The sequence below is a fragment of the Bombus fervidus genome, chromosome 11, assembly GCF_041682495.2.
Source record: "Bombus fervidus isolate BK054 chromosome 11, iyBomFerv1, whole genome shotgun sequence".
Classification (NCBI taxonomy): domain Eukaryota; kingdom Metazoa; phylum Arthropoda; class Insecta; order Hymenoptera; family Apidae; genus Bombus; species Bombus fervidus.
The window spans coordinates 4876174-4903597 of NC_091527.1; the positions used below are offsets into that span (position 1 = coordinate 4876174).

The 27424-nt window shown below is 37.0% G+C and overlaps 1 protein-coding gene and 1 long non-coding RNA gene across 7 annotated transcripts in view; one reads left to right on the forward strand and one right to left on the reverse strand.

The window, feature by feature from the left end:
• Positions 1-27424, reverse strand: part of Mtd (TLD domain-containing protein mustard) — a 302520-nt gene that overhangs the window by 185828 nt on the left and 89268 nt on the right. The window lies entirely within an intron of this gene.
• LOC139992161 (uncharacterized) lies at positions 21681-21987 on the forward strand. The gene is made up of 2 exons (XR_011801035.1): positions 21681-21812; positions 21901-21987. It is a non-coding gene; the product is annotated as an uncharacterized lncRNA (long non-coding RNA).

Sequence of the window (27424 nt, forward strand, 5' to 3'; positions counted from 1 at the left end):
ACTAAACCGTCTGCCCACGACCACACGTTATATTTTATTTATGTCGCGTTCCACCTTCGTTTCGAGCGCACGCTCCCGTTGCTTTTCTCTCCCTTCTTTCGAATTGGAAAACCCAAGTGGATCGGCTTAAACGTGAATTATATCTCGACATGCGCGCTATATCACTCGAGACGTGATAAATTGTTGCGTTAGTCAAAACACGGTGACGTTAGTCAAAGCTTCGAAAATTAACGTAAGTTACAGCGTTCGCTGGTGATTTAAATTTTTATTGCGACGATAGTAACAATGTCTGTGATTAGCGCGCAACAGGACGCTTATGTACGTGCTGTAATTATTATTATTATTATTATTTATTTATTCACGGGGAAAAATTCTTTTTTGCGTATACGGTACAAGAAATAAAAAAACGTATATTTTAAAGGTATAAATCACAGAAAAAAGGTGGACGTAAAATTTATACGTATGCAAATATAGCAAGCGTATAAAGAAGAGTTTTTATGAGTCAAAGGAATAACCATATAGATCAATCGTCGAATGAATGCGCTACGGCATGGATAGCTACGCGATTTATACGACTAAACGTTTATATATCGGCAGGTACGCAGAAAAATACTAGGAAAGAACGACAATACATTCAAACCAGAAGACTAAAAAGAAAACATCCCACTGACCTCACTAAAGAAATAAAATAGTCAAATTCGAAGATGGTATCCCGCTGGGAATAGCCATCCACATGTTATTTAGTGATTAAGTTAGAAAAATTTACTAAATGTCCAGCTAGACAAATTGTAAAGTACAAATTAAATAATAATAAAAAAAAGTTTACATACAATTCAATTGTATAATTGAAATAGCCATATGCCGTGCGTTGTTTGGAATAAAGCAAACTGAAATTACTTAGAATTCTGAAAGCAGCGTTCAGAGAGTGCTGAATAATGTGAGAACAAGGTACAACACCCTGGAATATCTTACGAGTAAAAATATCAGTAAACATCTTCCTTTTATCGCTCAATGACTGAAGATTGGAATTATTAGGTTGTCCAAAGTGTCTTTCTTTCGCGAACGTATTTTTTTACAACAGTGCAGCTTCATACAAACGTGAAACCAAGTCTGTGAAACGTCGCGGTGTTCATCTCAACAGAACAAAATGGATCGTACGTAATTCGACAAAATAATATAAAACAAAAGCGTTGTGCGTCTATCATTTCCTCATAAAACGAAAGAAACTTTTCGGACAACCTAATACTAAGAACCATAAGTCACAAACGTGAGAATCAAGAGGCAGACGACAGTCACAATGTCTAGCAGCGAGTCTAAGGAATTTGTATAGAATACACTCAATTTTGTTAAGCATACGATTTGCGGTAAGGCGGCCAGATAATACAAATATATTCCAAAATGGGCCTAATATTACGGAATATTGCAGAGGACTAAGTTAGAGTAAAAAATAACAATCGTAGATAACAAGTGGTACGGACAAATTGACCGCATTGCAAGCTGATAGTTTGGAAGAATCGCAAGGATCAGGCAATCGATAATATTGTCAACATTTACGAGCTTTTCAACGAAAACCTGATTTGTCAATAAATATTGGCAATGACGTATTGACAATATCGTATCGACAATACATATTGACAATGCATATTGATCCTTTTAGTCGAGAGCCTTGAAATATTGACAATATATATTGGTAGTCTGATGCCTGAGGGCGCCCTAAAGATTTGCAAAAGAGGTCGATGGTATTACAAAACTGGTTAGCAATTATGTTCGATAACAGATTGTAGTACGACCGAGTGGCGAGCGATTTTACGTGAAAAAATACGTCGAAAACGTAGAATACATTTTTTTCGTATGACACTTGGTTCCCGAGAAAACCAAATTTGAAAATTTGACAAGTATATTTAAACTGAAATTACTTAGAATTCTGAAAGCAGCGTTCAGAGAGTGCTGAATAATGTGAGAACAAGGTACAACACCCTGGAATATCTTACGAGTAAAAATATCAGTAAATATCAGTAAATATCGCTAATTGCGGACTGAACAGAGGCAAACAATCGACAGGGAGTTAAACTTCACGTGAAAATAAATTAAAACTGTAGACTAAAATTTCTTCATAGGATGCTCTGCCTTCGAGAAGAATAAATTTTAAAATGTATCGTGCGCACCAGTTCTTAACCAAACATGTTCAAACTTTATTTTCTTGGAAACGAGGCTTCAGATTAAACAATTTTATTTTACATTTTTTACTTATTTTCGCACCTAGAGTAACCTCTTGTTGATTATTTTACTCATACCTAGTCGCTACTTAGCCATAGTTTGTACATAGCCGACGAACTTTCAAACTCCATTTCCTCGGAAACTAAATGTTATATGAAAAAATTTTATTCTACATTTTTTACTTATTTTTTCACATAGAATCACCCCTTATGCGATTATACCATCCGTTACAAGACACACTGTATTTCGATAGTTCGAAGGAACCCTGAAGATTTGCGAAAGAAGTTGATGATATTATTAGAAGTTGATAATAAATAATTTTAGATGTTTTTCTCGTATATTATAGAACTTTACTTGTGTGTTTTGCATAAATTACTGTACAAGTTTCTCTCAAAATTTTACCATCTTTAATTTGTGTTTCTCCTGTATTTGTATCGTACTATTTCCTTTTATAACACTAGGTATATATTCTATAGAATATTTCTTTACTTTAATGGTCTGTTAGAACACAATATACCTTACTGTTATTTTTAAAACATATATTTAGATATTTTGTATAAAATATATGGTTATACGAAAAATAACAGCGAACACAGTATTATGATTTTCAGTTTATTATACGAGAAAGATCAGTACCTGTAATTAATCTAATTAACATTCTGTTAAATTTCATTACTTTGTCAGAGACAATTTTAAAACAAAAGAGCAAAATTCTCCACATTCTTGCTTGATGCTCCAATAATTACTATTATTTACATAATATTATCCGCTTAAACTGCTATATGTTTATTATAGAAATATGTTATGTAAATAAGTTACGTACAAAATAATCCCTGTATGATGAATTTCAGAGCATTTTACCCATTAATTTTGTGACAGATGTGCGACACACGATGTTTACAGTTGCATCACACACGCAGAAGCAGTTTAAACGCACTGCTTTCGCTTGCTTTCTATTTGCACAGTCTGTTCTCTAACGCGAACAGAGACGATTATTTGTTAATTTTTATCGAACATTCTCTACCCATAAAGCAGACGCGTTTACTTAAGACGTAATTAATGTCGCGTCTCGATATCATTTCTGTTCACTTTTGTGATGAAAGACAGGTGACAAGAAGACAGATTTACACGGGCTAACAGATAATTCTGCGAATTTCTGGTCGCGATGATCAAAGGGGAAACATTGATTAAAAAAGAAATGACATAAGAGAAATAAACGATACACGGGAGATATAATATTTCGGATGCATTTCTACTACTTACATATACGACATTCTAGAAATTTGCATTTTATTTTAAAAATATACCCACGTCCACGACCAAGATTACGTCATTTCAATGTAGGAATTTCAATAATGATATCACATCGATTAATAAGAAGTGGAAAACAGTTGAAAAGAATAAATTAGGATACTTTTCGTCGAGATCACTGACGAAGCGTGAAAAAGTATAAAAGGTTTGTGTCATTCGAAGTACGTGTTAACAAGTGTCAGTAGACAAGTGTCAAATCAGCTAATAATAGAGGGGTTCAAAAAACGGCCAGCCAATTACGTTGTTGGCGACTGGCACGTTTTCCGCGAATTAGCACGATAACACTTGACATCCGGATGAATGGCTCGGGAAAACAGTTGTCACGCGGTCGACGATGACGGCGTAATTTGCGGAAACACGAGGTTACCTCGAAAACGAAGACAATAGCGACATTTAGTCTTTTGTTGAAACAGATGAAACGAAGAAACAGTTAGGAGAAACCGTATTGTTTATCGGAATGGCGCATAATAGAGAGATTAGACTTTGTAAATTTATTACACTTTGAAACATAATAAATTATACCGTGCGACGAATTTTCGCGAAATTTTCTACGAATTTTCTAAAGTTAAGATTCTCCTGAATCGAAGCTGCAAGATTTTAATAGTTTCAATTAATTTCCATTAATTGTGAATGAGAATTTGTAAAATTATAATACAGTAGAGTTTTCTTTATACGAACCAATAATTCATAAATAATAGTAAATAAAATACGAATTAAATAAATAAAATAATAATAAATAAATAAAACTGTTTGGATAATTTTCGGATAATAGAACAGTCACTTCTCTGATATGAAATTTCATTTATTCAAATGCAAATTAATCGATAATCTGTTTAAATATTTATGGATCCTGTATCTTTATGGTCGCTAACAAGGTAACTCGAAAATTTAAAAAACTTGGAACTTCTTTCTACAAATGTTGTTCATGCGATGCTAATAACGGAACAATCTTTTTTCCTTCCGAAAAAGGATGCTAGGGGTTTAAAAAACCTCCCCAATGAAATATAAACTTTTCGTATTTTCGTGAATATTTAAAAAAAGCTATATAAGATAGAGAGAAAAAATTAAATTAAAAGTTTTAGTGTTTTTGTGGTCTATATCGTGGAAGTGAAAACTATTCGAAAAAGAATTCTTTTTCAGAATTGATCTCTGTAATTTTTACCACTTTAATTTAGCTCTTTACGAATATCTAAATAAGTTGAGAGAACAAAATTTTTGAAGACAGAAAAATCACAACGTTGATGCAATGTAAAGAGCAAGAAATTTTTCTGCGAACTTAAACAAACATAAGACCGTCTACAATGTAACGTACGATATTTTTGATATCCTGATCCCTTGAATTTTGAGAAACGTTTTAAATAAATTTATTTCCAGCGAAAAATAATGTTTTGTCCCTGACAAGCCACTGTTTTCTTATTTTTCAATATTATGGAGAAATCGTACGCTACATCGAAAAGATGATCTTTCTTCGCTCAAAATTGTAGAAATTTTCCTACTTTTTACGTTCCAGTCATATTTCTCGTTGAATGCAAGCAAACGAGGTTCCACCGCATATGTAACAAGATTGTGTTGTGTCAGTCCCCCATTTCGTAATTTTATGCAACAAGAAAAATATAAACATAGAGTTCGAATGTTTCTTAAAGTTTCCTTATAAAAATCTTGATCCTTCACCATACGCTTGTAGACGAAAGAATATTCAGATTTACCGTATTTTCCTTAGGCCTGCAAGGTCGCATATCCCCTTGAGCATTCAGCGAATCCATAACCCGCTTTTCCTCGGATCAATGTCAGGTTCACCACTCGACCCCAATGAAGCTCGATCTTGACTTAAACATTCTGTCGATCTCATCCACTTCCGGCTGTCTAACGACGGAACCGATCCACTTGCTCGCGGAGGCCTCCAACTCGGCTGAATCGTTCGATTACAATCGTCGGAAAAATCTGACACGATATCTACACTTTATCTACATTACATGTTTATCGAATTCCACGAGTCCGTGTAAACGTGCAAAATTCTTCGAGTTTGAATGATTCGATCTAGCGACGTTCGTTCTTCGATTTAAGGTTCTACGTTCGAGTAATTTAGACTTTTCACTGGAAAGTATCTAACATAATGTTATGGTAAATAAATAGATGTAAAAACTTCACGATATTTCTATTGTATAGGAAATTTTCAGAAACAGAAGCCTTTTACGATATTCAAATGATATCTGTCCTTTTCACTCAAAAAATTAGATTATCAGGACAACTCAACATTCCAAGGATTGAACGATTCATTCATCCTGCTGTCATAACTTTATCCTCTCGCCCTCGTCTTATCATTCTCTCACCCTATAACTTTCTACCCTTGGATTATTCAATTACCCTCAAAATGTCAGCGATATAGAAAATTCAATGAATTTTTAATAGCAAGTAATTTATTTATTTCGAGAAACGAAAGAAACTAGATGGAATAAGACGTTACCGTGTTCCACTCGACTATAATACACTCGTCGAATTGAAAAATGTATCGAGTATCAAGAACAGAACACAAACACGATTATTCTCGACCGTTCGAGATGATTTGATAATGTTTTCTCCTTTCGAAACCGTCTGCATTTCCACGAGAAAGAATTTTCTATTCGATACGAATACACAGAGCGTACAATGTCACAATGCTATACGAACGATATATCGCCCTTGCAGTTAAACTACTGAATTTCCAGCGTGTACAGTTTCCCAGCCGCTATAATTCCGCAAAGCGTACAAACGTGCCAAAATCTTGTACACACGGATATTCGAAAATCCCGCCAATGGGTACACACACGATACATAGTCGAAACTCGATGAAAGCGCACTTCGATCGAACATCCTTGTGTAGAGAGAGGATTAAAGCTCGTGTTTGTCCACCGTAAAAGCAACAAAGAGGAAAATTTGATGAGAAAAAAAACAAAAAAAAAAAAGAGGAAAAAGGAGAGGCAGATACGATAAGAGTAATGAACGGTGCACGAAACAAGACAAGAAAATGAATCGTGGACTCTGGTTTGTGTCACGAGGCAACCTTATGCAAATTTATGTAGCACATAATATGCCACTGACCTATATTCCTCACGGTCGCCGCTAACATTTGACCAGGATTTTTCTATTTCCATACAGACCGGTATTTCGCTTTTAACATTGCACGCGAAGCATTCTTGGACTCGTTGGTTTCAAGGTGTTAATACTGGCACTGAGTTAGCTACTCAAAAAATTGTTATCGCGTTCAGTGTGTAATTCCATGGTAATGGATTTTTTTTTTAATCTTGTGTTCCAGTTCTTGGAATATTAATTTAGTGCGTAGAATCCTATGGTGATTATTTTAATGATTGGTCACGTATATATTCTATAGGTTCTTCTCTGGGTAAAGTATCCACGGATTCTCTTCGAGCAATAATTTATTTTCTTCTTTACGATGGAAAATATCTTACGACCCTATCTTTCTATCAGACGCTGTAGATATTTATGAAATAAAATTCCAATAGCAATAATTTTCCATTTAAAATATCTAAGAATTCTTTCAGCCATAACTTATATTTTTATCAACGGTCGAACGTGTCTTGCAACTTTACCTCTCCCTCAAAACCATTTATAACGTAAAATATTCTTATTAACGATCGCAAAGATACTTTACAGTCGATGTTTCCATCGAAGTCGAAAATATTTATGACTTAAAATTCTTGCGGTAATAATTTCCCATTTAGAACATTTACAAATTATTTGAGCAACAATTGCTATTTTTATCGACGATCAAGAATGTACGATTCTATTTTCGCATCAAAATGCGAGGTATTTACGAAGTAACATTCACACAATAGCAATTTCCCATGGTAAAGTATTTAAAAATATCTGCCAGCAATATTTTACATTTTTATCGACTATCGAAAATATCTTACGATCTTGTATTTCATCGAAACCAAAGAAATTTGTGAAATAAAATTCCTACGGTAATAATCTATCATTTAGAACATTCACAAATTATTTGAACAACAATTTGTATTTTTATCGACGACCAAGAATGTACGATTCTATTTTCGCATCAAAATGCGAGGCATTTACGAAGTAACATTCACACAATAGCAATTTCCCATGGTAAAGTATTTAAAAATATCTTCCAGCAATAATTTACATTCTTATCGACGATCTTACGATCTTTTATTTCATCGAAACCGAAGAAATTTGTGAAATAAAATTCCTACGGTAATAATCTGCCATTTAGAACATTCACGAATTATTTGAGCAACAATTTGTATTTTTATTAATGAGCATGAAAGATGTTATGTAAAATATCTAAAGAAGATCTTTGAACAATAATTTATATTCTTATCGACGATGAAAAAAATATCTTACGACCCTATCTTCCATTAAAACCGGAGATATTTGCGAAATAAAATTTCTACAGTAATAATTTCCCACTTAAAACATCTGCAAATTATTTCAGCAATAATTTGTATTATTATTAATGATCAAACATGCCATACGATCCTATCTCCTCATCGGAACCGGCGGCCATTTATGAAGCAAAATTTTTATAATAGCGATTCCTCATGCTATATATATAGTAATACGAGAAGAACATGCGAATGTTCCCATAAAAACCATTCAGCCCGTAAAACCATCAAGAGCACCATTTCCGTCGTATCACCTTTTCCACGCGACACAGTATATCGTATGGAGGTACAGGATCATGGGAGGTTTATTCCCCTATACGCACCTCAGCGATCTTGCTCGATTATTCTTTTATGTGCTGCTGCCACTGGAAGCATAAACGCTCGTGACAAGCAGATGGAACTTTTTGTTATCATAACGCCAATATCGAGAGAATACAGCAAGCGAAATATAAGTAAAAAAAAAAAAAATATTACCGTCTATTTCGCTGCGAAATTAATTAATACCTTCAACTAACACAACAATAAACATTTTTTCTATTAATTGCGCAGCTTCTGTTGTTTTCTTTGTACATTCGAGATAAAACGCATATCATATTAAACACAGCGTATTCGAATAAAGAAAGGGAAAGAATTTAACGTCGCTAAAATGCATAAATATCTCATGTTGAAAATACAAAAGCAAATTAGTGTTGTCAAAAGATATTGTAATCGAACGTGTAATAGTACATTTAATATTTAATATACGAACGAACGAAATGAAATATAGCGCACGAAGGAAAGGAATTGCAAAGGGCAGAGAGATGTTCGTTACATCCAATTGCTTTTTTAAATCAGATCACGCTTCAGCAATTTTCTCAAATTAAATATAAAACATTCCGCGATTGTTTCTCGTTCGCGTATTTATATCCCATCTCAGTTCAGAAATCTTCAATTTATGATTCCCTTTACTGATTACGCAATATAAAAAAAAGATGTTTACTTTTTAATAAAATTGACCAACAGAGTCTTCGGTCGAAGCGGATTTTCAAGTAGTTTGTCGTGAAATTTCCTGAAAGTTTCTCAACCATGAAAATTTATCAACACGCCAGTGCATGAGTAGTACTTAATTTTTCAAACGATCAAGATTCTCGCCGAGCAATCAATCTCAATGAAGCTAATCAATGTTCTTCCTGTATGACTCATTTATTATGCAAGAGCATAATAATTAATAATAAAGCAGGAAGGCAATATGACACCGATGAACCATTTAAGAAGCTGACGAATAAAGATCGCGTGGAGCGGAAATTTTATCGAACAGACGGCGAATTTCATCGAGAAAAAGGAAAAAATATCGTGGTCGAAGTGCGTCATCGTTGAATATGGCCCGTCGTGTTGCTATTCTCGGGTGAAGTCGACAAAGTCGCTGCCGTCTCTATCGATTACGCCCGCGCACACGTTTGTTTTGCATAAGCATGTGCGTGGAATGTCAGTGAAGGATGCGAAATACCTTATAAACGACATCGATGATCCACTCTCGTTCCGATGGAAACCCTGTCTGCTTGAATATTCCGAATATGCTCGAGGAGAAATATGGCGGATCGATGGACGAGACACGCGATCCAAAGAATCAGAATTATTTTCCACTGCGATGATGGAACTTGGATTAGCATTGAAATGCTGTCGGAATAAATCGTACTTCCGATTTATTTCTTTTCTTCTCTCTTTTTTTTCTTTTTCGTGAATTTTGAAATCGAAAATGGAAGGAAATAAGGGAAAACGGAAGACCGGTTTTTCCCATTGGAAAAGTTGGGAAATGATAGAGTCGTTGCTTGGAGCGAAGAGCGATTGATATTAAACTGCTATCGTGATCTCTCGATATCTTTTTGAAATTAAAAGTACGAAAAAGAAAGACTCTTATATTGGAAAAGTTGAGAAATGGTAATTTTCAGTTAGAGAAAGAAGCGATTATTAACGCCCAAGCGCTATCTTGATTTCTTTTTACAATTAAAAATAAGAAGGCGTGAAGATAGGTTTCTTTACATTAGAAGCATTGGAAAATGGTCATTTTTAGAAAAACATTTTAGAGAAAATAATAATGAAGGAAGAATGAAAAACAGCTGTACACCGGAAAAGAGAAGGTAGCAATAACTGCTTAAGGAAAAGTGTACCTAGTTATCAAAATAGCATATGAAGTATTCCATTTCTGAGATCAGCAAAAGAGAGAAGGGAAAAAAAAAGAAAAAGCATTGATAATTACTACTCAGAGAAACGAGTAACCGGCATTGGACGAAATAAAAGGAAGAGACTGAACGGGACTTCTACTTTCAGCGATTAGATAGACCACCATGTGTTCCGCTTGCTAGAGAAAAAGAAAGAAGAAAACTCGGATGAAAGTGCGTGAAACGAGGTCACCGTGTTTAATTTTTCTTGAACGTTGAGAAACGTTTCGCGATTAATGGCTCGATAATGAAATGCATCTTCGATAGGTTTTCCGCTTGTCTAGCGCTTATTCGCGCGTAATCGCGGAGAAAACCTTGCTCGACATGGCTGTGAAAGAAGAGGGCAACTGTCAATTAAATTCATATAGCCTACCGTCTTTGAGTTTCTTTTTATGAAGTTAATTAACCAGCGGATCGAGACCACACTTCGACCTGCAACCCAAGCGTAACTTTAATCGAGCGCGAGGTGAAGAACTGACAGAAACTATCAGCCTCTAGTCACGATCAATTTATTTAATGATTCGTTCAAACACGATACGCTCGTTTTACGTTTCCTTATGTTGCTTATTTACATAACGTCCATCAGCTGTTACAATGATGCATACGCAACGTCATTTCTTTGAAATTTACGCTCATACTGATACCGATACCGAGCCTGCTATCGAGACTGAGGCTGATACTGAGACAGCAGCTAACACTGATATTGATGCTAAAACTGAAATTCTCACTGAAACTTACATTCGGATTAAAACTTTTATTGACATTAAAAACTTATATTGACATTAAAATTAAGATTGATATCGAAACTGAGACTAAGGCGGACTTTACGCTGTTTCATTTTGGAGGAATACGGCGGATGAACGCTGCTTTGATCCTCGTCTCATCGGCGTATAAAACAAGGATGAAGGCAGCGTTCATTCGCCATGTCCCTCCAAAATGAAACAGCGTAAATTCAGCTTAAGATCAAGACCGATACTGACAATGAGGCTGATACAAATTGTGACTTAGTGTTGATTAGTACCAGTCGCATAATCCATTTCCAGACTAACAACACGATACGTCGCAGTGCAACTTTCAGAAACATTGTTCGGTTAACTGTATCTTTTTCTCTTACCACTGTAACCTATTTAACACTAGAACTATCACATCAGTCAAATTTTATTTTAAAATTTCTACTTCATATTATATTTTGTCCCGGAATGACGTAATGACGTTCGCAACGATAACTAAAAGAATAATATAATGAATTTTATTTTGTCTTTATGTATTAAAACTGAAAATAATTTTGTATCAAGGCTACTTACATCAATACCAGTCAAACTAACTTGTCAAAGTGTAAAAGGATCCTGAGAACTGTTTATTCCCAATTAGCCAGTTTCCTTGTTTTGTACAACTTCCCACACGGTTTTAAAATTTTTACTGCGTACCATTCAGTATGATGATATCAATTATCAGGAAAATTTCGGATCGATCGCTAGATCGCTGGATGCTAACGCCAGAAATACCACACCAGTCAAAATAATTGGTTCTACAGTTTTATAACTGTATCGATCCTCGTTTAGGGATCTCACATGGACCAATAATACCAAAAATCTACTACATAGAATTCCTTCTGTAAGAAAGTAATAAATCAATAAATATAAAAATATTCTATTATTACGTATTTTTTAAAGACCACTCCTTTTGACTGGTTTTGATAGAAATAACCTCGTGTTAACTATCAGTAGTTCTAATGTTAAGAATATTCGAATGCGATCCTACTAATATATTCTATTTAAAAAAAATACATTCATTGATAACAAAAAAAAAAGAATTCGTCGCCGAAAGCTTAAATAGAACAATAACAAAAATTAGCGCGAATCGACAAGTCTAAGAAACTTTCGGTGAATACGAGTTTCAGCTGGTCTGGTCCGCAACGTGCAGCATTTCGACATCCGGCGGAACAAGCGACGTTACGCGCCAATTCCCGACCTTGGCACGTTTCGCACGCGTAAGACACTTTCGCCGCGTGTGCCCACGCGACTTGTGCCACGAATGCGTGGCAGCTGTTTGTCACGCGACACACACGGCCTTCCCATACCCGTCGATGGATGCGATTGTTACCTCGTGAATCGCGGTCGCGTCGTTCCCCTGCCACGTGGCACATTAGCCACGGAAAAATGAGGAAAAGCCTCGAGGACCTTTGTATACATATTTGCATCCAACGGAGAATCTGTAGGATCAGAAGTTTCTCCCGTAGAGAAAACATTCGTAGAATTTACCTATTTCTTTGTTCGACAGAAAATTTGTGCACTTTCTGGATCTTGCAATATCAAAATCTATGTGGCATTTGTGGATTTTATGGTAAAGGTCTCGTGCATGAAATCACGAGTCTTTGGTTGCACGGAAGATGACGAAGGGAATTTTCTGCCGATTTCACTAATATCTTTTTTCAACGTGATTCTACTATTTCTGCGTGTTCGTTATACGTATTAAATTTGTCAGACTACGCGCGGGCATTGATGAAAGATTTGTGGAATCGTGGGTCTTTGTAATGAAACATTTGCGAAAGAGATCGATAGATCCTTGCCATAGAAAAACTCATCAGTTTATTCTACAATAAAAATGTTACGGCTTTCGAGAATCTTCTTATGATAAAATCTTTGTGGGGCCTGTGCAGCAGAAAATTTGTGAGCTGAGAACATGCAAAAGAATACTTGTAAATTAGCTACATAACAGAGATGTTGTATGAATCTTCCCACGGCAGAAACTTTGTGAGATTCGTAGATCTTACGGCGAAGAATTTCTGGCGTTTATAATTTATGAAGGTAATGCAAAATTTGCTTAAAATGCTCCTCTAACAATTCCGGTAGTTTAAGAAACTTCTCTCAACAAATTTTCCTAATTCATAACTTCTTAATTCAAGGTATAGAGCGCGACAGAAGAATAGTATGATTAACGTTAAAGAAACCGCGTAATAACAGTGCACAAGGATAATTTAGTTATTAAAGGAACATGCAGCCAAGATACAGCAGTTGCGTAACTTTGAAATTTATGTAACGAGCTAACTACCATCGCTCGACTAATGACACCAAACGTTCACCGCTTCGATAACTTTTTCCCTCCCTCTTTTTTCTGCCCTATTTTCCTTCTTTAAACGCCGATATACATTTTTGAACTGTCGAATAACAAATACGATGAATGGAACTCTACAAGACACACGGTGGTACGTCCACCGTGTTAGTATTAAATAAAAATACGGCGTTGTTTTCCAGAAGATAAACTGATTCACAACGATGTCGTTCGTTATCAATTCGTTTATTTAAAAGCATTGTACGTGGGAGGCATTAGAAATACATCGCTTCCGCTTTCTATTCTTCCATTCGATTCAGAATTCAAAATTCACGGATAAACATTGAAAAGCCTAAAATATGAATATGATGAAATACATATCACTGCGAGATATACTAATCGATACAATATCGTCTTGACAGAAACCATCAGCCGTGGATCCGGCTTTCCTTGCGTATGATGCTCCATTCTAACAAACGATTTTCATACGATACTGCAATCTAACAAATAATTTTCCTGCTACCGAATTCGTACTAACAACCAATTTTCACACGATATTTACACCTACAACGATATACTAAAATTCCATTTATTTGTTTGAATTTATCGAAGGATAGTTTTCCTATAACGGAAGATGATAGCCGACCTTTCATCCACATAATAGAAACGCAAAACTAAAATATTGAGAATTGTGGATCTTAATCGCCGAAATAAAAGTAAAGGAACACTAAGGTTACACTTAGAATTCATATTAAAATAGTTTTAGATTTATTTAATAAACGATTTCCAGGATCTTCGTTGATATACATTTGCACGCATCTCAGCACTTTCTTTGTCTCACCATCTTCCATATATCACACTGCCAACGGAACAGTTACATTTATCTGTTTTTCGAGACACCGCGCACGCACATACTTCCACACATATGTCTGTCACTACTACGCGGCTAATCTAGTCTAGCACACAACATTATACATTTCTCAATATAAAATATAGTCGCACGAATAAATAGTGAACCCATGCTACGTTGCGAAACTGCACGTACGTGTTTCACACCAACTATTGTAAGATATTTTCCCACGTTGAAAAATCGATGCTATGCTTATGATCTGTAGATGCATGCTGATTCAAATTTTAGCCAAACGCAATGAACCTATTAACACGTTCGTCGCCCAGCGTGATTCGGCTAAGTTTCCTGCGGGGCCCAAATCCGACCATCGGTACGCAGAACGTAAATAGAGCGACAAGCAGGAATTCATCGTTTATCGCCTTCGATTCATTATAAAGAAAAGATTATTTATTTCTGAAATGGAGAAAGCAATAAGCTATACAGCTAGAGTATTCGGATCTCATGGCAGATATCTCAGATCTTTCATTTAGTCGAGAAGCATACTTGTGAGACATATATCAGTGATTTTTTCATCATCAAAATGTTCGGTAAACAGCGTGAAAATATATTTGAAAGTGAGGAGAGTAGTGATAACGGAGTCTAACTATTTTTCGAAGTGCCCAAAATCACCCCAAACGTGTTTGGAATGTTTTAACGAATACCATACGATATAGGATAATGTAATATATTATTCAGAATATAAATTAATAAAAAGTATGGTATAATGTGTTTTTAATATTTTTATGTTGTATATCCTATATATAATATCGTATACTTAATTAATTAACTCGAACAAGAAGAGCGTCACCACCATTTGGTGACGGAGCCCCCACGATAGTATACCCGTCGCATAGATATGTGCGACGTGGAGACGAACGTGTTAATTCGTCTAATAAACAAAATCGAACGACAAAAATTGAAACAACGTGTACGTAATATACGAAAGATATCCGCTGTTCTATAGATGGCATTTTTCTCCGCGTAAGGTCGGCCAGACAGAGGGTAACGAAGTCCGCGAGTTAAACGTTTGTCTGAAAGCGGTGTCGTTGAAAGGAGGGGCCGAGTGAAATATCGCCCTCGCCCGGTATCTTGACCAGAAGGACAGGATGGAAACCGTAAGGACACGCCCGTGATGTTTCGAAAGTTAATAACAACGAAGAAAAGACGAAAGACCGAGACAACTACGGAACTCGCTGGATCCTTGAGCCGAATCCTCCAGTCCCGTGTACGCCATGATAAAGGTCGACCTTCGTCTTCCATCATTCATCTTCGTTGCTTCGTGACTCTCGAAATCCGTTGTAAAAATATAAAGACATGTTTGTTCGGACAGAGTGTGCAAGTTGCCGAAAACAAGCGGTGAAACGCGTGGCGTCCCGGTCCTGGAGAAATGCCAGTCGTTAATCTGTTTCTTCGTCGTGTAAGGTCCATTTGTGATTCAAGGGCGATGTGTATCTTTGTGCACGCGTTTAACTTTTTGGTCTAACGTTCGCGTTAACTTGTAGGTTCAAGGATTGGACGGAAACCTTCGTCAGAGACACTCGAGCTACTGTTAGTTTTATTTATTTATATTCCATTGTTATTTTTCTCCTGCGAGTTAGCACGGTAGCTGGAAAGCTACTTTTCTGTTTGGTTTCAATTTCTCACCTACTTTTCTAAACGTTAGACACAAACCTCGCTGAAAGGAAACGTAAAACGAGATACGTACGATCGTCGTTGTAAAAATGCGTGCAACGACGACAACTAAGCTTAGCGCGTCTCTCGTACTTCACATTTCCACCTGAAACCAACTTGACACCGCTTAAAACTTGACCTTAAATTGTACATCTTACGTTATTTTTCTTACTTATTTTTCTACTCCTTTGCTACTCGTATTGTCTCACAGCCTGAACCGATATAAAATACGGCGCAACAAACAGAACAAATAAATGTACCATGAAATGCGGTAAAATATATAAAAATCTAACAATATAAAATCTCTAAGAGATATAAAAACACGAAAGTATGTTATAATATGAGACCGTACAGCTTATGAAACTGTTACCTATTCCTCTTTGACCTTTCCTCTCTCTTCTCTCCTCGCTTCTTTCTTTCTTCTCTCTTCCTCTCTCATTTCTTCTCGCGATATAAAATACTCAAGGTACTACGATTATCTGAATTAATCATGAGAAACTAAACTGGTAAAGATATTTGCCAAACGAAAGAGAAAGGATTATGGGCCTTTAAAAAATGATTTAAAAATGTTAAAGTTCCAATGAATTTTTGAAATTTGAATGCCGAAGCATTTGATTGACGAGAAGCGAAGCTTCTAAAAGGAAACAATTAAATGAAGAGATTTGAAAAGTTGAGGAAGTAGGAAGTTTCCAGAATGCACACGTACGTGACTCGTGTGCTTCCTTCGTCGCCTGATTCATGTCAGAAGATCATAAAATCCGGATCGTAAAAACGTAGCCGGAATCAACGACCCCGTTTCCTCGCTTCTTTTTCATTTTTCTTCGTCTTCAACTTCAGATAACGCGAAGCATAAAGTACAGCGATAAGAAAGTACGTGTCACATGCGTAGAGGCTAAACAGGTTAACGAACGCATCATCGCTTTTACGAACATCGTTGCATTCATTAATAGCCATAGTCCTTCTTTCAGTTTATCAACCGCATTTATCGCGACTACGAGTCGTTACATTTATAGTACAAGATGTGTATTTGATAAGCGGAGAACCGCCATAAACGTTGTCTCGAGTTAACTTAATCGTATTTATAGCAAACATTGGGGAAACTAGATATTTGTGTATTCGTTATGCGATTTTTGATAGAATTACAGGTTTTATCTCTCGTTCGAATACCAAAAAGGTTCTCCATTTGAATTAAACCAACTAAATCTAATTAACTAAAAGTCTTTAAATTACCCCATGATAGTTTAATATACACGAAAACCGTATCTACTACTGTGTGCATTTTATTAACATCAAATAATAACGTTTATGCATCGTTGAATAAATTTTTATTGAAATAGTTATTTAAATAGGGGCTCGTTCGTTATTTGAGTGCACAAATGAAAAATAGAAATAAATTACTCGTTATCTCGACAAGTTTAAGTACGTAACTTGAGATAATGAAATCAATTGTTATTCAGAAATAAAATTTTATTTCTTATTTATTGTTCTAATTTACATTTACGTATTATTTATCGATCGTCGAACAAACTTATTTTTGCATAAATATATTTTTAACTATGTTCATTAGCTACGGCGAACGCTCTCCAAGTCAAATATAACTTTCTGACAACGAAAAGCGAGCAGTTTTAATAGCAAGTACTGTCATCTATCTCTTGAGAAATAACCGTATTACCTTCTAGACTTTTTCATTGCATAACAGGAAACGTTTAAGACAAAACCAAAAATTAATTTACTTATATATTATCATTCTCTCCAGTTAAATCCAAATGAAAGATGAAATTTCACTTGCACATAAGAAATAATAAATAAATTATATCTGGTATCGTTTAAACTCTCATTTAAATAAGAAATTTAATTGTTACTCACAGCTAGGATATTATTTCAATTTGTTATTTATTATTCAATAGGTAAATCAAATGTTGTCTAATGAAACATTGTCTATAGACAACACGATGAAATTCAAAAATTTCAAGCATCGAAAAGACACGGAAAGGAATCTACATATCCGTAACACGTACAAAGGCCACATATCTCACCGCGTTGCATAACTCAGTTCATTGCTTAATCGCCCAATAAATCGACCGAATCATCTTCCTCCAATCTCCGCCACCCACAACACCAAACTCAAACAACATTCTTCAAATTCAAGTTTTCCAATTCCGCTCTACCCGCCCCTCTCTCTCTCTCTCTCTCTCTCTCTCTCTCTCTAAATGCTCTTTCTCACGTGTAAACACACACAGAGAAACCGCACGTATGTACGTTATATCCAGCAAGAAATTTCAACTCTCTCGTGCATGAGGCAGCAACGAATTGGAAATATCATTGACCGTTTCGCGTGGAATTCCACGCGTGCCATTCCTGGCCCGTGGACGTACAGCTTTTACGCAACTGATCGCCAGTTAAAGAGACGGCTGCAATAAAGAGCACTTGCCAGTAATTCAAGTGAAACGAACAAAAAGGAACGTACGCTGAAAATCAACATAAATTCTATCTAAATAAGTAAACTTGGCTCGAAGTCGATCGATGTTAAATTACTTTTTCAAATATGATAATGTACCATAAAATCGTACCAAGGTTATTTCAGTCATCTGGGCTTCAACGTGTAAATATCAATCTGGAACATTGCACAGTGGAACAGGACAGTGGAACTACGTTGTGCATGAATAATCGAATCGTTGGATAATCAAAACATATTGAGCCGTTTAATAACTTTTAATCTGTAATTTGTTAATGGAGCGTATCTTCCAGACTAATCAATTACACGTCCAAGAGCTGGAGCGTCTCTGTACCATCAAGTAAAGTCACTCTAAACATCGTGAGTAAGCTGTGTATTCTTTCATAATAAAAATCTCAAAAATACAAAATAAAACTAAATAAAAAAAGAAGAAAGAAAATAATAAAAATCGTTTATATTATGAAATCTGCCGTTGGATGTTGCTGTGATTGTTAATGTGTATGTTTGTGCAATATAAACCGGAAGGTAAACGGAAATAAAGAAATATATATATAAATCTTTAATTGTATTTATCATCGTTCGACTCCACGCAATCCATAAACGATTTCACGAATCAAACTCAACTTTTTGCACATTTTACTGAATTCCCTCGTCCATCATAAAAATGTTCTCGACGCGCTTCGTTTAGAATTTCTTCAGCAAACAACGTACATGTACGAACTTGTGCTGTTCGCGTGAATATAAAATTCCGATCGATCGATCGATCCTCCGTTTCCCTGATACTTCGAATTAATTGTCACGTTCCGTACGAAGCCAACAAGTATCCTGTACGGAGGGCAGCTAGATAATCGATTAATTTTTATAATAATTCTCCTCAGCTTTTGAATACGAAAGTCATATCCTCCTTTCTCCTCCAATAAATACAGTTCAAACGTACAGAGTTTCCTTATTGCCGCACGGCTCTCAATTACTTAGGAAATCCATAAGCGTACTCACATGCAGGCATACAGCAGTTTACGATCAGCATTACACTTCCCGCGTGCCGAGAAATATACAGTTTAAACTAGTCCAATGCGTCCAATTAATCTAATCGTGGCCGATCGTTGTTCCCTGGCGCACGAAACGCGTTACGTAAGGTACTGCCAGCAGTCGATCGAAGTTGCCAATGGAACTGTTAATTCCCCTATGAACACACGACAGCTAGCGCGGATCACAGGAATACACGGGGTTTATCAATTTGCTCGGCGATATTGCATTCCGCGTGAATTAGACGTTGTAGAAGTGGTTTGTGGATCGAGAAACCCTGGTTTCAATTAGGTTTAGGTTCGGTTGGGTTTGCAGTTGATTTGCAGATGCATTCTGCTCCTATACATGGAAACATTTTCGTAGAACGATGAGTCTAAAGGGAAACGTCGTTTTAGTATATTGGAGTGGATTGGAAACGAATAAAAGTAGCGGCGAGATCGCGGAGAAATTTTTCTGGTGAAAAACTAAAGTATATTTTGATCTGAATTTCCATGAAATATAGGCTCGAGTTAGGTTTGACGGTAGATTTAGGTCAGGCTGGCGGTAGATTCGCGCATTTTGTGTCCAAAGGAAGATAAGCAGTTTCCTAGAGTTATATTGGTAAAGTTATATCGGTGTATTATATTATATACAGCTGAGCGACACTTGCTATTCTTTGGCCTTTTCTTGGCCGTCTATCTTATTCGAACAGAGAATATTTGTCTAAGAAAGATTATTCTACTGATTGGCGAGCCATAGATGGTCTCGCGAGGTACAGGTCTGACACAAATATAGTTTTATTACGTTTCCTATGAAATACAAGTTTAGCATCTCTTGAAAGAAACATACACTGCTACTTATAAGAGTAATAGCACGTGGATTTTATTTATTTGTTTCAACCGATATAGAATAGACGTTCGCATATACATAAGAAGATGCGAGGATGAAGAGTTTATGACTATGTATACCATCTTTCTTCGACAAATAAACTCATGCAGATGTGTTGTTATGTAACAATAATTTTCCCAGAAATCGAACAATATGTTCCCGGACTGTGAAATTGACAAACTGGAAGAAGTGGGCTTGTTTTACGAGTTAGACTGCCAAGAGGTTCGTGTATGCGAATAATAACAGACAAGCAAACGATTCTCGCAGTGAACGAAAATGAAGGGCGGAGCCCCAGACAGTTGCAAACACTGCGACAAAGAAAAAAAGAAAGAAAGAAGCAGGAAAATTATGAAATGCTTTTTATCTACAAAAAAGCAAGCAGTTTTAAATGCAGCGGAGATTGGTTCGACCTCGAATGAAATTTCTGCGGGAACTCGATAAATGATAGCCACTTACGAGAAATGATTTATGTTGCGGGTATATTCATAATCGGTCACGGAGATTGAGAGTCCCTTCTGAAAGCCAACTTCGCGCTGCACTCGCAGAAAACCCTGAAGCGACAAAGAAACGCTTTCACGTTCGTCACGTTCTATAATTAAACGTAGCAACGTGCTGGAGTATAACGATTTGAAACATTAACACCATAGTGAAGTCGTCAAGCAAGAGCACTTTCGCAAACAGGAAGGGAACGCAATAGCGCCCGATCAAAGGGACGGGAAGCGATTACTCCGGTGGTGTGTTCGTCATTGACCCAAATCACCAATCCAGAAAGACGTGGCCGGCCTCTGAATCTTGACATTGAATCGTTGTAATATAGTTCCGCCCCGTCAAGATTTATCCGAGCGAACGATAGCGTTGAAAGTGAATGTTGCCGAGGAAACGGTCTATCTTCGTTCTTCGCTCGAACCTTCGTTCCAAAAACATCCATCAAAGTTTCATCACAATCATTTCGGCGAAATCGTTCCTCGATCGTTAGCAGCTGACATCAAAGAAAAGTAACTACGAAGATTCGACGTGAAATGGCGGGCAACGTAGAAGATGGAGAAAGACAGTAATTACGAAGGTTTCATGTAAAAAGAAAAAAAGAAAAAAGAAAACAGTGCAAAGATTCGATGCAAAAACACAGCGTAGGAGATTGTATACAGAAAAACACTGACGTGATACTCTGCTAAAAAAAAAGAAAGACCTAATAACACGAGGTGTGACAGAAGAAAAGTTACAGCTCGAAGACCAAAAGCGGCAGAAGAAAGATAAGGAGACGATGTTGCGAAAATCAGCTCGATCGCTTCTTCGAAAATCGGCATCTTCGATTAATGACGTGTTCTCTCGCTCGGTCGAAAAACACGTCGGACAGTAAAAGTGAGCATCGAACATCAAGTTTCCTGTTACCACTTTGATTGCCACGCCGAAATTACACGTTTCGCTCAGGACGCCACGGGAATATTTTTATTATTCAAAGCATATAATGGCAAAATAATAATAATTTAATAATGTAAGACAACATTCTTCCCTAATGGACCGTTTATCTTATTGGTGGTCATGGGTGACCACAGTGGCGCCTTGGTACCAATTGATAGCGCATATTACAACAAGGCTTCGTTTATTTCAACAAACCATTCGCATTCGTTACTTCGTCGTAAGCAAAACGTGCAGAATGTATTGTTGAAACGTGTAGAAGATATTAGTAAACAGTATTTGCACATTCTATATATAATAGTAAGGTATGTACGCATTTCTAACTTCAATTATATGATTATAAAGCAGCATTTGCAATTATTTTCTAAGGTGTGTTTATAATAATATTCGTAGATTACCCTTCAAAGATATGGATGCAAACACAGTGCACCGTTAGATGCGAGATTTGTTCTCTCTTTTTTTTTTTTTTTTTTTTTTTTTTGTTGATGTTCTAATAAAAATGTTTAATTGTTCAATGGGGCACTTTTTATTTCAAAGTATCTTCTATTTATCGGTTATATTCAAAATGCCCTAACTGTCAATTTTCATTCAATTTTGACAATTGTAAGAAGTTCAAGCGCTCCGGTTACCAATGACCACCCAAGCGTCACAGAAGTAACCGTGGCCGGTCAATATGATCAACGTGGCAGTCAAAGTATTAAACTGAAAAAGTTAAACGCGGTGGAATCTTTTCGAGCCACGCTATCAAAGACATTTTTTGTCGGTAGAAAGTGTAACAGCGAAAACGACGGAGATGCGCATCAGAGAAAGTGATCTGTGAAATTATTTTGATCGTTGCTACCATCGTATGCCGCTGTGTGTCAAATTGGTAGTAGGCAATTGGTAATTTCGAAGACCAGTCTAGCTGATTTTCTGAATTTGTTTAATAAAACGAGTTACGGGTACAGTCTCGTTTTTTCTTTCTTTCTTTATCGTATTTCGTATACAGGGTACAGATTAACATGTTGGGAGTGGCAGGAGGCAGGAAAACGATGAAGAAAGTTCATACGAACTTGCGTCCTGTCTGACCTTGTTTCGAAATTATGACCATTTTTGTGGCTGAATAATCAGCAACTGTTTACTTTCATAAAAGGTGCTCGAAATATATTATCGTATGTACCTAATATTAGTCTGTATTATTCGACGTACACCTGGACTTTTTGAAAGGCTGTCAGATTCTTTGGTGAGTCGACTGCAAACTTGCGCGCAGGCTGAAGGTAGCCATTTCGAGTACCTTTTACGAAGGTAAACAGTCACCGATTATTGAAACACAAAAATGGCCATCAATTCGAAAGAAGGTCAGATAAGACACACGATCGTGCAAATTTTTTCATTTGTTTTCTCCCTCATGTCTAGTGGATTCCATTAAATATTATGATACACCCTGTATATCAGCAAACTGCGAATCTTTATGAATTTATGGAAAATTTGAAGATACAAAAATACACAGAATCCGCATAAAATAACCCTAAAATATATGAGATAAACCCTTCATAACATCTGACTGATAAAATAACTTTTCATCCAAGTTCTACTTTATCCAACATATTCATAAAAATACAAATTTGCATAAATATCAGCAGCCTGTATATTACATTACCTTGATTGCTCTTAAACAGAACGTAACACACGTGATACGCTATAAAAGCTTGTGCTGATTTTCCGCAAGATCGTTGTTTAATAAACCTAACTGATTTATCTGCAATATTATTCAACAGAATCATCCATAATATAGAAGAATGATTTAGTAGCGAAGAATTGCAATCATTTGCGGTACTATTGCGTTGGCAACTACAACACATTAGGTGGTAATGACAAAATCCACAATCACTTAGTTGCCAATCCAATAGAAGGGCGGGAACGTGAACACAAAGCATGCGTAAGCGTCAAAGTTCAAACGACGTGCAAACATGTCGAAACATTTAGCAACAGACCGGAAGGCACGAGCCCTTGATTAATTAAACATCCATAGCGGAAAGGATTCGCATCTCGAACGAACGCTTAAGACCGCGCATAATTCATAAACGAGTACTTAGGCGAGCTCGAGCGCGGAGGACGCGGCCGTCGTCGCGCAATCTGCATCCTTAAGTGCGCGACAAGTACCTGCCACGTCTACTTGACCCATTTACCCGATGACCTCGTCCCGGGTGCACTTTTCAACAGAGTGTCTATCTAATGGCACGACTGACTCTCATTCCACTGACTTGACATTTCCTTTCGATTCGAATCCATCCCCCTGAACCTCCTCTCCTCGTGCTTTTGCTTCGTCTTTCGAATATTTGGAAACAAAGATGATTAAAGACGAAGAGGATGATGGAAACGTATTTAATATGGCAAGACGAGAGAGAAAATACTTTAGATATTTGATGGGACAGACTTTCTCGTAGAAAAGGGCATAGATTTAGTACTGGAATTCCGAATCATTCTCGAATCCACAGAGTGGTACAGAGCGATCATTGAAGCAAGTAAATAAGTCTTGACAAATACGAGTCCAAAGATTATTAGCTTGCGCAAGCTTGACGTCGTCCTAGAAAGTATCCATATATTAGTATTACGTTTGAATAGTTGAAATATTCAAATAAGTTTCACGAACCTATTTATTAGATTTATTTTTTTAAAAGGTCTGTAATATATTCAAATTTTTCGGAAAGAACCGCGTCGACTCGAACTATCCTCAAGAACCTTTGACGTAACACTACTTTTTTTCAAGAAAAGAACCCCAACAACCCAACACTATCCATTGCACGTGGTATATCGAAATTATTTTTAGAAAACCATAGCAGCTAACAGCGTCCTCAAAAACTAACTCTAGCGAGTGGAAATTTTATCGAGATAACCGCGTCAACCGGAAATATCTTGAAGACTCTCGATGTCCCTTAAAATATCCAAATTTCTTCAAGAAAAAGACACCGATAACTCAACAGCATGCATTCTGCAATATACGCAACACTTTCCAAGAAAACCGTATTAAGGGTCGTCAAAAGCCATCTATGGCGTACCAAAATTTTATCGAGAAAACCGCATCAACCGAAAATATCTTCGAAAGCCTTCGACGTACCTAAGCCTGTTGAAGAAGAGCGTATCGATCCCTCGACGATCAAACTTACTCCAGCATATGGCAAGATCGGGTGAGAATCTCGAAGGCAGCTGAAACCACACGTTTCATCTTCCTCAAACGAAAACACACCGAGGCTCGAGAAATCAGCCAACGTGTAGGCAACTTGCGGCGGTGTTTTTCGGTGAGAAAATCGAGACGATCGATTCTTCGCGTGGAACGTAGCCTGGAGGAGTCTCCACGAGCGGAGCACGCCTCCGATAATTTAATCAAGAAAGTTGGGTGTACTCGCGTGGCAGCCCAAGGCGTCCAAGCTTCCATTTCATCGAAGAAAACCTTCCTTCGTCGAATCTTTCCATCCCCTGCTTTCACCGACGAGTTTCCACTCCGGATCGGCTGAAGTAGTAGTGGTAAAGTTGGTTGGTCGCGAATCACCAACTTTTCTTCCGGCCTCGAAACGTTCGTAAAGGGATACGATCACGAGAACCTGGTCCAGGAAATTCGCCACGGAGACTTCTTTTAACTCAATTCGAGTGTGACCATTGTCGAGACGAAATGAAAGCTTAGGACGGACTTTTGAACGATACTTCGGACGTGTGTTTAGGTTCGGTGGGATGAGGTTGCTTTTTCCATCGTTTCTACCCTACGAACTTTTATAGCTGTGGGAGGATCGAGAAGAAAGCGTAACAAGTTCATTTCTGGTAATTTAGTAATTTTGTTAGGTCGCCAAATACGAGTTGCCTGAACATTGATGACTGACCTACGGAATTTTCTCAACGGTCAAATAAATAACAAATACGACTTTTTAGACTAATTTTGTTGCTCATTTCTAATCTCTTCACGCTGCGAAAACAATCCTGCTCACAGGTGAACATAAATAATATTCCAATTCCAAACAAAGATTCAGTCAGATATCTGGGCATGATTCTGGACAGAAGAATGACATGGAAACGACACATCGTAGATAAATCGAAACTTAAATTAAAATTTAAAAAATTCTACTGGCTCATTGGCAGACGTTCCAACTTAAGCGTGCAGAGTAAAATAATGCTATATTAAAACCTGTTTGGACCTATGGGATCCAACTATGGGGAACAGCGAGTAATTCCAACATACAAATTCTTTAACGATTCCAATCAAAAACTCTAAGATCCTTAATAGATGCACCTTGGTATGTTACCAACGAAACAATACATCGCGACCTTAAGATACCTACAGTTAAAGAAGAAATATCCAAATTCAGTAACAGATATAACAAGAATTAACAACCACCAAAACCCACTAGTTATTACTCAATTACCTGACACGACGGGTCAGATTCGCAGGCTAAAAAGACATTACCCTCTAGATTTAAACATTAGATTTAGCTAGAATCAAATATACCACAATCACTTATTATTCACATTATAGTGCCACGCCAGAATAATTTACTTATAATTCTCAATGAGAATTGATTGTAAACTACTTCCAATAAAAAAAAATGTCTAATCTGCCGGATACTTGATCGAGTTGAAGTATACACGAGCGTGTACTATATGATATAGCCAATTTACATTAGGAAATCAAGTCGGCATTCTCGCCAAACGTCCAAGTCCTCGGTACCGTTTACTGCTCGTTCATTGTGAAAGACAGTGACTGCGTTTAGGATACCCAATAGCTAGTATATTATATTAGTATATGGCTATTTATTATGTGACTACTATACTATATAGTATATACAATCATTCCACCTAAAATAGGTACAATGATTCATGGACGGCATTGTATTTAACGCACAACCGAATAAAACGACAGTTTGACATTGGAATTGATCAAAAATGAATGCTCGAATTTTTTGTACATATTTTCCATTTATGGTGCTGTGACTGCTATGTACTTTTGCACATTTCTTTCAAACTCTGCCGATAGAATCACGATAATCGTATCTCGCTATGGAGTGTTCCTGACATTTCAAAAGGTTTCATACAACGCGTACAATATATTCATAGAATGTTTCTACAAGTGTTGCAACACTTTCGTTAGCTGCTGCACACTTACCCGCGTCTAATAGCTTGAGATTTTGTGGTAGAACGAAAACCGGTTAATTTTCCGTCGAGGAAGCGTGACGGTATTGATCTCGACAGGATTCGACGTCCACGCCACGGAGGTCTCTCTGTATCGATACATCGACTCTGCGCAGGATATGAGGCGACGAGCACACCTACATGTATAGATAGGCGCGCGCGAGCACACACACACATACACAAGCCATGTGCTTGTAGTTTCTCGATTTGTGTCACAGAGAGAGGCGTGCATGCGGAACGTATCGACGTCATTTCGCCCGAAGGTGACGGCCACCGTTTCCGTTTCGTCTTCTCTTGTACATCCGAGAGAACGATCGGCCGTGTGATGGATACGAAATGACGCGTGTCGAGTGTCCAAATGGAAACAAACGGCCCGGATGTGGTCGAGGAAAGAGGCACAGCTCGACGAGTCGTCTAGGATCGAATAATTCGACGTGCGTTGACCCTTCACCTGCAACCTTCGCTACACCGACGTCGTCTGCGTACTGGGTCGTTTATGACCCATGCAGCATTTTTTTAGATTTTCCAAAAAAAAGAAATTGCCCAAAATTCTCGAATACTTTACCTAGTTCATAGAATATTATCATCCAACAGCTTTTGTCGTTAACACGTTGCCTTAACTTTTCCAAGCAAAGCAAGATTCCAACAAAAGATGATACGGGGAGAACGAAGAATTACTTAAAATCTCTGGTCGATAACGATCCGATATGCAGTACCACATTTCTTCTTCTTTTTTTTTTTTTTTCCTACAAAAAGTAGC